The following is a 12,233-nucleotide window of genomic DNA, read 5'->3' on the forward strand; positions in this document are numbered from 1 at the left end:
TGTGGTTTTGTATGAATTGAAAAACTAAGCAGAAGACGCAAGGTCTGAATAAGAGAAGGAGAAAAACAGGTATTCAAGGACTAAGAATTGGGAGGACCCAGGACATCCAATTAGAGAGTGTCCAAGGGGGTTCAGCATAATTACTTGCTTTGTTGGCAAGTTTTTGGGCTCTATCCTTGACAGAGTCCTCCTTTTTAAGTTGGAGGCTGAGTTTGGTGAGGTGTGTTTTTAAAAGACCATTAGTCTGTTCTACCTTTCCTGAAGATTGAGGATGGTAAGGGGTATGAAGGTTCCACTGAATACCAAGAGGCTGAAAAACTGCTTGGGTGATTTGACTAATAAAGGCCGGTCTGTTATTGGACTGTATAGAGGTGGGAAGGCCAAACCAAGGAATTATTCTTACAGAAGGGAAGAAATGACCACAGTGCCCTTTTCAGACCCTGTGGGAAAGGCCTCTACCCATCCAGTGAAAGTGTCTACCCAGACCAAGAGCTATTTTAGTTTCCTGACGCGGGGCATGTAAGTAAAATCAATTTGCCAGTCCTGGGCAGAGGCAAATCCCCAAGCCTGATGTGCAGGCAAGGGAGGGGGCCTGAAAAATCCCTGAGGAGTAGTAGAACAGCAGATGGAACACTGAGAGGTGATTTCCTTGAGGACAGATTTCCATGATGGAAAGGAAAAGAGAGGTTCTAAGAGGTGGGCTAGTGGCTTATAACCTACATGGAAGAGGTTATGAAATGATGACAGAATAGAATAGGCCTGTGAGGCTGGAAGGACATATTTTCCTTGGTCTAAGAACCATTTGCCTTGTGTGGGAAGAGATTCATAGGTAGAAGTTTCAGTGGGTCAGTAGGTGGGAGTGACTGATGAGGAGAAAAACTGGCCATGAGGGACAGAAGTTGGAATGCTAGCTGCTTCTTTAGCTACCTCAGCAGCATAAGCATTGTCCTGAGCTATGAGATCTGACATCTTCTGATGGCCCTTGCAGTGAATGACTCCAGCTTCCTTTGGAAGTCAGCCTTGAGAAGAGTTTTTACTAAAGAGGCATTCATGATAGAGGACCCTTGCATACCGAGAAAACCTTTTTCAGCCCACATAACAACATGGTGGTGCAGGATATGGAAGGCATATTTAGAGTCGGTATAAATATTGACGCATCATCCCTTTGCGAGAGTGAGGGTTCAAGTTAAGGCAATGAGTTTGGCTTGCTGAGAGCTAGTGGAGGGTGGCAGAGTGGTAGCCTCAATGATAAATGTGGAAGATACTATAGCATAGCCTGCCTTTGCTGGTGAGTGGCAATTAGGCCTGGTGGAACTGCCATCAATAAACCAAGTGTGATTAGAGTGAGGAACAAGAAAGAAGGAAATATGGGGAAATGGAGTGAATGTTAGGTGGATCAGAGAGATATAGTCATGGGGGTCAGGTGTAGTATCTGGAATAATGTGGGAGGCTGGATTGAAGTCTGGGCCAGGAACAATGGTAATTGTGGGAGGCTCAATAAAAAGTGAGTATAGCTGAAGGAGCTGGGGAGCAAAAAGTATATGTGTCAGCTGTGAGGAAGAAAATAGATTTTGGAAGTTATGAGAACTGTGGAGAGTGAGTTGAGCATAGTTTGTGATTTTGAGGGCCTCTAAAAGTATTAAAGCAGCAGCAGCTGCCACTCACAGACATGAGGGCTAGACTAAAACAGTAAGGTCAAGTTGTTTGGACAGAAAACCTACAGGGCACAATCCCAGCTCTTCTGGAAGAACTCTGACCACGCAGCCCTGCACTTCGGCTGTGTGTAATGAAAAGGGAGTGATGATTAGGGAGAGCTAGTGTGGGAGCTGTTTTTTAAGGAATGGAAAGGGGAGTGGGGAAAGGATTTAGGATCTATAGGGTAAGCTAGGTTTGCTTTTGTGAGTTTATATAATAGTTTAGTCAGGATGGTAAAACTAGGTATCCAAAGGTGGAAGTACCTAACCATGCCTAGGAAGGAAAGGAGTTGTTTTATAGAAGGGATTGGGGTTCAGGAGATTAGCCGGACATGATTAGCAGGGAGAGCTTGTGTGTTTTCATGAAGAATTATGCTGAGATAGGTAACAGATGAGGAATAAATTTGGGCTTGACTGAAGTAATGGGGGCTGCCCGTGAAGCCTTGTGGCAGTACAGCCCAGGTACTTTGCTGAGCCTGATGGGTGTCAGGGTCAGTCCAAATGAAAGCAAAGAGAGGCTGGCATGAAGGGTGCAAAGGAATAGTAAAGAAAGCATGTTTGAGATCCAGAACAGAATAATGGGTTGTGGAGGGGTTGTGGAGGGAGGTATTGAGGATAGGAGAGTATATGGGTTTGGCTCCATGGGGTGGATAGGCAAAACAATTTGGTTGATAAGGTGCAGATCCCAAACTAACTTGTAAGACTTGCCCGGTTTTTGGACAGGTAAAATGGGAGAATTGTAAGGAGAGATTATAGGCTTTAAAAGACCATGCTGTAACAGGTGAGTGATAACAGGCTTTAATCCTTTTAAAGAGTGCTGTGGGATGGGATATTGGCATTGAGTGGGGTAAGGGTGGTTAGGTTTTAATGGGATGGTAAGGAGTGCATGATTGGTTGCCAAGGAGGGAGTAGAGGTGTCCTATACTTGTGGATTAAGGTGGGGAGAAACAAGGGGAGTATGCAAAGGAGGCTTTGAACTGGGGAAAAGGGCAGCAATGAGGTGTGGCTGTAACCTAGGAATAGTCAGGGAAGCAAATAATTTAGTTAAAGTGCCTAGACCTGATAAGGGAACTGGGCAGGTGGGGATAACTAAAAAGGAGTGCATAAAAGAATATTGTCCAAGTTGGCACCAGAGTTGGGGAGTTTTAAGAGGTTTAGAAGCCTGGCCGTCAATACCCACAACAGTTATGGAGGCAAGGGAAACAGGCCCTTGAAAAGAAGGTAATATGGAGTGGTTAGCCTCCATATTCATTAAGAAGGGGACAGACTTACCCTCCACTGTAAGAGTTACCCAAAGTCTCTGTGATGGTCCAGGAGGCTTCCAAGGCGATCAGGCAGCATCAGTCTTCAGCCGCTAAGCCAAGAAGATATGGGAAGGAGTCAGTCAGAGCCTTGAGCCAACTGGACAGTCCAATTTCCAGTGGGGTCCTGCACAGATGGGACATGGCTTAGGAGGAATCCCGGGCTGTGGGCGTTCCTTGGCCCAGTGGCCAGATTTCCAGCACTTGAAGTAAGATCCTGGGGGAGGAGGTCCTGAAGGAACGCCTGACTGCTGTGGTTTAGGCATTTTGAAATTCTTGTGTGCTGGAGATGTGGCTGGGCTTTCTCTCACAGCAGAGGCAAGTAATTGCAACTCTTCTCTATTATTGTACACCTTGAAGGTGAGGTTAATTAAGTCCTGTTGTGGGTTTGAGGGCCAGAATTTAATTTTTGGAGTTTTATTTAATGTTGGGAGCAGATTGGGTAATAAAATGCATATTGAGAATAAGATGGCCTTCTGACCCTTCAGTGTCTAAGGGTTGTTGCCAAACGGGCCATGAACTGGGCTGGGTTTTTATATTTGATGAAAAACAGCCTAAACACTAACAGATTTGGGAGAGGTCGGATAAAGAAAAAGGAGCATTAACCTTGACTATGCCTTTAGCTCCAGCCACCTTTTTAAGAGGAAATTGCTGGGCAGGTGGGGGAAGGCTAGTCACGAAACAAAACTGTAAGCCAGACCGGGTGTGAGGAGAGGAGGTGATAAAAGGATTATAGGGTCGGGGAGCAGAGGCTCAGGAAGAATTGGGACCTAGCTCAGCCTGGCAAGGAGCAGCCTGGGGAGGAGAGGTCAGATGGATCTGTAGAAAAGGATGAAAAAGACTCAGTGATGCTTGGGGTTGGGACTGAAGGGACAGGTGGGAGGGAAAGAAAGAGGATTTGGGATGAGTTGCATTGGGATCAGAGACTAGGGAGGGACCAATGTGTAAAAGAATGCCTGGACGTCAGGCACCTCAGATCATTTGCCCATTTTTTGACAAAAATCATCCAGGTCTTATAAAATGGAGAAATCAAAAGTGCCATTTTCTGGCTATTTAGAACCATTATCGAGTTTGTATTGGGGCCAAGCAGTGTTGCAGAAGAAAATAAGATGCTTAGGTTTTAGGTCAGGCTAGAATTGAAGAGCTTTTAAGTTTTTGAGAACACAGGATAAGGGAGAAGAAGGGGGAATGGAGGGTGGAAAGTTGCCCACAGTGAAGGAGGCAAGCCCAGAGAAAAGAGAGGGTAGAGACATGGAGAAGGGGTGGGTGGTGAGCAGCCCTGGGCTGCAATGTGGGTGAGCAGCCAAAGCAGGCATCCCCACAATTGACTTGCCCCTAAAGAAATGTGGTTGAATGACCAAGGCAGGCATCCCCGTGGTGATCAGACATCAATGGAGTGTGGGTGAATAATCAGGCAGGCATCCCAGCAGTGATTAAACACCAAGGTAAGACTGTCTTCCTGAGTCTGTGACTGGCGCCGGAGTTTTGGGTCCATGGATAAAATGTGTCTCCTTTGTCTCTACTAGAGAGGAAAAAGAACTGGAATTGGAAGGACAGGGGGATTGAAGGGTAGCAAGAGAGGGAGATTGAAGGGTAGTAAGAGAGGCTAGAGAAGAGAGTGAAAACACCGCTTACCCGATTTGAAATTAGTGAGATGTTCCATGGGCTGGTTGGTCTGAGGAACCAAGCTCATAGGTGGATCTCCTTATGGAGTGAGGGCGAGAACAGGGGACTGGTCTCCCAGAGGAGTCCTCCTGTCCTGGGTCTTCGGCACCAAATCTCACGTGCATCTGTGTAAAGAGACCACCAAACAGGCTTTGTGTGAGCAACAAGGCTGTTTATTTCACCTGGGAGCAGGTGGGCTGAGTCCAAAAAGAGAGTCAGTGAAGGGAGGTAGGGGTGGGGCTGTTTTATAGGATTTGGGTAGGTAGTGGAAAATTACAGTCAAAGGGGGTTGTTCTCTGGCGGGCAGGGGTGGGGGTCACAAGGTGCTCAATGGGGGAGGATCTGAGCCAGGAGTAGGAATTTCACAAGGTAATGTCATCGGTTAAGACAGGAACAGGCCATTTTCACTTCTTTTGTGATTCTTCACTTGCTTCAGGCCATCTGGATATATACATGCAGGTCACAGGGGATATGATGGCTTAGCTTGGGCTCAGAGGCCTGAAAAAAAATCAAGAAAAATACTTCAGTCAACTGAGAAAGAAACTTTTTCCAACAAAACAACATCCAAGAAAGAAAAACATTAAGGCCTTTTTTTTTTTTTTGAGACAGAGTCTCACTGTGTCACCCAGGCTGGAGTGCAGTGGCACAATCTTGGCTCACTGCAACCTGTGCCTCCTGGATTCAAGCAATTCTCCTATCTCAGCCTCCTGAGTAGCTGAGACTACAGGTGCATGCCACCATACCCAGCTAATTTTTGTATTTTTAGTAGAGACAGTGTTTCACCATATTAGTCAGGCTGATCTCAAACCCCTGACGTCAGATGATACATCGGCAAGGCCTTTTAAATATAACTTGGACGTCCACTTTTAATTAAGCTGATCTCTCTTTAAGAAAATTATTTTAACTACCTTATTACTTAACTTTAGCCATGCCAAGCAGCCATTATTTCTGGCTTCCAAATTTTATTAAAGGTTCAGAGAAAGGAGAATAGAAGGCAATTCATAAAGGAAAAAAGAATTAGCAAAAAGCAAAAGTCACACAGACATCAAACCAGAAAGAACTTATTTTCTAAGCCAGGATTAAGCCCCAGACAACCATTGTAAAATCACAAAGGCTAGAACAAAACATTACCATTGTCAGGCCTCTGAGCCCAAGCTAAGCCATCATATCCCCTGTGACCTGCACGTATACATCCAGATGGCTTGAAGCAAGTGAAGAATCACAAAAGAAATGAAAATGGCCAGTTCCTGCCTTAACTGATGACATTACCTTGTGAAACTCCTTCTCCGGGCTCAGAAGCTCCCCCACTGAGCACCCTGTGACCCCCGCCCCTGCCCGCCAGAGAACAACCCCCTTAGACTGTAATTTTCCACTAGCTACCCAAATCCTATAACCATGTTGTGATGGGTCTTGCTCCCAAAGACTTAAAACCAGATGGAGGCCTGCAGCAAAGTTTGCTACAGACCATACAGCACACAAAGCACACCAGATTGGCTACAGCTTAAGATCAACCTCACAAATTTTTTCTCACAATAAAAACTCTTCAGAAGATATAAACAGTGATGTTCATCATTCCTGGATCAACAGAATGTCCTCCAAAGAGAAAAAAAAAAAAAAAAAAAACACTTAAAAGTCAACTACTGGCTGTGTGTGTGGCTCTTGCCTGTAATCCCAGCACTTTGGGAGGCCAAGATGGGTGGCTCACCTGAGGTCAGGAGTTTAAGACCAGCCTGGGCACCATGGCAAAACCCTGTCTGTACTAAAAATACAAAAATTAGCCAGGCATGGTGATGCACGCCTGTATCCTAGCTACTCATGGAGGCTGAGGCAGGAGAATCGCTTGAACTCGGGAAGCGGAGGTTGCAGTGAGCCGAGATCGCACCACTGCACTCCAGCCTAGAAGACATAAGTGAAACTCTATCTCAAAAAAAAGAGGAAAGTCGACCCTGACAAGGTAGAAAAAAAAGAAAAGATGCCTGGAGAAGAACGTCTTATTCTTATGCAACTGGGCTTCTCTACCAGAGAGAGAAACTTCATTGCTCTCTAATAAAGTCGGATCTTTTGGCTGGGGGAGGGGAAGCCTCTATGGATGCATGGCAGGGAGTGCTGGCAAGCCTGGCATCGGGCACCCTCTAACCATGCACTCCAGCCCTAGTTGGGAGTGGTGTGGGGAAGCTGCCATTCCCTGGTCCATCCTCCACATACCTGCAGCCATTGGGGTGGGGTGGTGTGCACTCTCAAAGGAGGTCTGAAGAGAAAAAGGCATAGAAGTAAAAGGAAAGAAGGTTTTTGAGTTCGTATGGTACTCACACTTCCTCAAGCCCCACGTCGGGAAACCAAAAATGTTATAGGAAAAAAAAAAGTTTCTTGTAAAACTACCAGGAAATATTAGGTTCACAGACACATAGAGGGGCTAGGAGCAGAATGTATTAGGCAAAAAGGAAAAAGAAAACACAACTCAATAAAGTGAGATGGGGTCCTGCTAACAAGCTCTCCACCTCACCGATTGAATTCCAGGTCCCCATACAGGAACAGGAGAGGCCAGGCACCTCGTCCTGCAGACAGTGTGAACTTCCTGAGGGTCTGCCCCATCCTCCCAGTGCGCAGGCCGGTTTGAGATTCTCTGAGGATTCATTTTTACTTGGCTGTCTCAATACATAGGCATTAGCCTTGGAAACTGACTCCTAGAAATCTGCCATGCAATTAGAGCTTTACAAACATTAAACAAATATTTTATCATTTAATCTCTGTGGTTTTCTTTTCTTTTTTTTTTTTTCCTTTTTCTTGAGAGAGACTATCTCTGTCACTCAGGGTGGAGCACAGTGGCATGATCACAGCTCATTGCAGCCTCAATAATCTAGGCTCAAGCACTTTTGCTACCTCAGCCTCTGAGCAACAGAGACCACAGGCATGTGCCACCATGCTCAGCTAATCTCCCATTTTTCTTTTTGTAGAGATAAAGTCTCACTATGTAACATAGGCTGGTCTCACATGTCATTCACATAGCCCGTGAAAAAGCTGGCCCTCCTACTCTAGCCCTTTGATATGCAAAGGCATGGTGCCATGGATGTTCTACACACATGGAGATATGTGGGGGTGGCCATGTTGCCAGGAACATTTGGGGCAAGGGCAAGAAGGCCACAAGGGAATCGTCAAATTGGGTGGACCAAGTTTCTAAGGACCTGCATTTGTATATCAAAGGTTGCCAGCCTGGCTCTAAGAGCTCTAAAAGTTTACAAGAAACTTTTCCAGAGATGCTTTAAAAAATGAAAACTTCCCAAGGACCTATTTTCCTCTAATCTGCCTAAAATAATTTCTTAATAACTCCTACCACACAGTGCTAGGATCACAGGCATGAGCCACTACATACAGACTGAGGTTTTATTTTTATATCAAAATATTAAAACAGCATTAGCCAGGCACGGTGGCTCACACCTGTAATCCCAGCACTTTGGGAGGCCAAGGCAGGCAGTTCATGAGGTCAGGAGTTCAAGACCAGCCTGACCAACATGGTGAAACCCCGTCTCTACTAAAAATACAAAATTAGCCAGGCATGGTGGCACACACCTGTAATCCCAGCGACTCAGGAGGCTGAGGCAGGAGAATTGCTTGAACCTGGGAGGCAGAAATTGCAGTGAGCCAAAATTGTGCCACTGCACTCCAGCCTGGGTGACAGAGCAAGACTCCATCTCAAAAAAAAAAAAAAAAAGGAAAAAAAAAAAGAAAAAATTAGCTGGGTGTAGTGGCACATGCCTGTAATCCCAGCTACTCTGGAGGCTGAGGCAGGAGAATCACTTGAACCTGGGAGGTGGAGGTTGCGGTGAGCTGAGATTGCACCATTGTACTCCAGTCTGGGTAACAAGAGCAAAACTCCATCTCAAAAAACAAAACAAAACAAAAAAAAGAAAGTCAATTCAAATAAAAACAACAAAACATCATATAGTATAGATAATATGACCAGAAAGAAAAAAAAAGCTTAGCTTTCCTGACTTTAAGTTGCATTAGTACTATAGTACTAATAGCATATCCTTAGTGAAGACTATTCTATTTCCATAAAAATTCAACATAAGGTAATTTTCAGGTTTTAGAAACTGATGAATAACATAAAAATATAGAAAGGCAGCAATGTGTTCCCATGATGCAGTATTTTTGCGGGACAATCAGAGACGGGAGAGACCGAACAGAGTTCAGGAAAGCCTTTATTAAGGTGATCACCTGGCTCAGTGGGACTAGCGTCCAGGAAAGTCTGAGCCCCGGGCAAAGAAAGCAGCCACCTTTTAAGCAGTCAGCGGCCAGGAGCTACGGGATGCAGGAAGCGTACTTACAGAAGCAAGAACTAAGGCAGTTGATCAGTCTTTCACATTTATCTATACTACATGTTCCACATCCTTGGGAAACCATGTTTCTGTGACATATGCTTACCAACCGTGTAACTCTGCAGCTGCACTAGGGAGGTGAAGCAGGAACTCATTAAGCCTCAAGGGATGTGAAGCTGGTGAGTACAGATAAGGTTCTCTAAGCACAGAAGGAAAAACAGGCAGTTAGTATTCTCTAACTTAGACTATGGGCGGGATGGGGTAGGGGGCTACACTACACTTAGCTTTTGAAGGAACAAGTAAAAATTTCTTGGTTGTCTTTGACTATACTTGTAAAATTCATGAATTCCTTCTTCAGTATTACTTGACATAAAAACTGAGCAAATACAGCAAAATACATTTTAAAGTTAATCTCATGTGAAAATAGGCACAGAAGTTCTAATAAAATAATAAATGGAATCCAGAAATGTATTAAAAGTAATGTTATATATGTATTGTATTATTAGAATGTCAATTCAATTAAAGATGGAAAATGTGTTGTTTAATTACATGAAAAGTTTAAAAAGTGACCATTCTCTGTGATTCTGAAAGCAGGAATTGTCTAAACAGATGTGTTTTTGCATTGACATTTACCTACACATATTTTATATGACATCTATCTATTCTTTATCCATTCGTAGAATGTATAAAAAAGAATGGATTTAAAATGAATAGCATCTGATAAAAGAAGCACTTAAATGTATTATGAAAGTTACTTTATTACATAGTGTCCAGATACTTGTATGTTCACTCAGAAATTATAAAATAAGATTGTATCAACTCTTCCAGATACTTTAAGGAAATATTTTTAAAATATGTGGCTAAGGTTATTAGCTAAAAATAAGAGAGAATACATTTATTTACACAGATAATGAAAACACTTTTTAAATTGGATACAAAATACAAAAAGTATCACTGAAAAATGCAGATAATGTACATTATCTAGAAAATAAACAACTCAGTGCTATAAGATTTATGCAGCATAGAGAAATTATATATAAATGTCAACTATTTATATGTACTTTTTTGAGACAGGGTCTCACTCCATTACCCAGGCTGGAGTGCAGTGGCTTGATCATGGCTCACTGCAGCCTCAGCCCCCTGGGCTCAGGTGATTCTCCCATCCCAGCCTCTTGATTAGCTGACACTACAGGTGTATGATACCACGCCCAGCTAATTTTATGTACTTTTTTGTAGAAATGAGGTTTCACCGTGTTTCCCAGGCTGAACTCAAACTCCTGAGCTCAAGCAACCTGCCTGCCTAGGCTTCCCAAAGTGCTGAAACTACAGGCATTAGCAACCATGCCCTGCCTAAATATGGATATTTTAAATAACTTCAGTGTGAAATACTAAACACAGTTCAAAATGTATTTTACTTATATGCAATGAGTTGAACAAACATTCAAGAGCTAAATGATGAGTAAAAATAAGGCCCAACAACCAGGGGCATGACAATGCAAACAGCTAATGTGTGGAGCACTCTTGCTTTGCCAGCCTGTGTTTCAAAGCATTTTAAATATTTTGGCTCACCAGCAAAAACTCTGTAAGTTTAATTATTCCCCATGTCACAGACAAGTGACTGAAGGAAAAAAAATTCAGGGACTTGTCCAAGGCCACCCATATAGGGAGTGGTTGAGCTAAGGTGTGCTCTGACCTACTCCTCTCTGCTTCTCTTGAATAGACAGTGCTATCATTCATTGATTAAAAAAACTACTCTTGGCCAGGCATGGTGGCACATGCCTGTAATCCTAGCACTTTGGGAGGCCAAGGCAGGCAGATCACAAGGTCAGGAGATCAAGATCATCCTGGCCAACATGGTGAAACCCTGTCTCTACTAAAAATACAAAAATTAGCTGGGTGCGGTGGCACACACCTGTAGTCCCAGCTACTTGGGAGGCTGAGGCAGGACAATTGCTTGAACCTGGGAGGCAGAGGTTGCAGTGAGCCAAGATTGCACCACTGCACTCCAGCCAGGTGATGGAGAAAGACTCTGTCAAAAACAGAAAGAAAAAAAACTACTCTTTGAGCACCTGCCATGGACCAAGCACTGTGATTGACACTAGGAACATAGTGATAAACTAGACACAGCTCCCAGGAGCAAAGACATAAAGAAGTAAGCAACAAACCCCAAGATCATTTCAGAGAATGTGAAGTGCCAGGACATGCTGCTGCTATAAAGAATGTGTATACACAGGGCTACTGGGGGTGGGCTGTAGCTAAAATGAGGTGGGTAGAACAAAGCTTCCCAGGGAGAGCCAGAGCTGAGCCAGGCCTGGAGGCTCCTATCAGTGTGAGAATGTGGTTATATTCTGTCTCAGTTTCTTTGTATGCAGCCCTTAAAATCTTTGGAGTATCTGATATGAGAAATGTCTTTTGTATGCTAATGAGATTCCTGCTTTCCAGGGGCTTCTGGACAGCCTCAGGATGGGGATTGGTTGCCAGAAAAAACAATCTTGTAATAGAGAGTTAAAACTTTCAGCTCAACCCCTTATCTCCTGGGATGTTAGAGGAGCTATCTTGCCTTTGTAAAAGCAAAAATAGTACCTTACACCATTCAAATGAATAGACAAATTGTTTAAAAAAGGGGCATATCATTGAAAAGCTCCTCTGCCCCAGCCTGACTACTTAAAGTACCCATTAGGGGAAGTTTTTTTGGTATCCTTCTGAAATTGCTTTCTGTCTTTCCATGCATACCATCCTTAGGAAAGGCCACACCCTTTTTTTTGAGATGGAGTCTCGCTCTGTCTCCCAGGCTGGAGTGCAGTGGCCTGATCTTGGCTGACTACAACCTCCACCTCCCGGGTTCCAGTGATTCTCCCACCTCAGCCTCCCAAGTAGTTGGGATTATAGGCACACACCACCACACCCAGCTAATTTTTTGTATTTTTAGTAGAGATGGGGTTTCACCATGTTGGCCAGGCTGGTCTTGAACTCCTGACCTCAAGTGATCTGCCCACCTCTCCCAAAGTGCTAGGATTACAGGCATGAGCCACCATGCCCAGCCTGGGCACACTCTTAAACCAATCTGTAATCTCTGTTGCTGAGGTTTTAGTAACCTGATGTTTCTCTCCTGCTGGAGACAACCCTGAAGATGAGTTTTCACCTCAGAGAACAGACCAACCAAAGGTCAGGTGTGCTTAAAAAAGCTGGTGGAGGGAGTTGGGTCCAGAAAGGGCAGGCTGTCCATACATTCAGGGCCATCAATATGACTGTCTATG

The sequence above is a fragment of the Hylobates moloch genome, unplaced genomic scaffold (assembly GCF_009828535.3).
Source record: "Hylobates moloch isolate HMO894 unplaced genomic scaffold, HMol_V3 SCAFFOLD_12, whole genome shotgun sequence".
In the NCBI taxonomy this organism is placed as follows: domain Eukaryota; kingdom Metazoa; phylum Chordata; class Mammalia; order Primates; family Hylobatidae; genus Hylobates; species Hylobates moloch.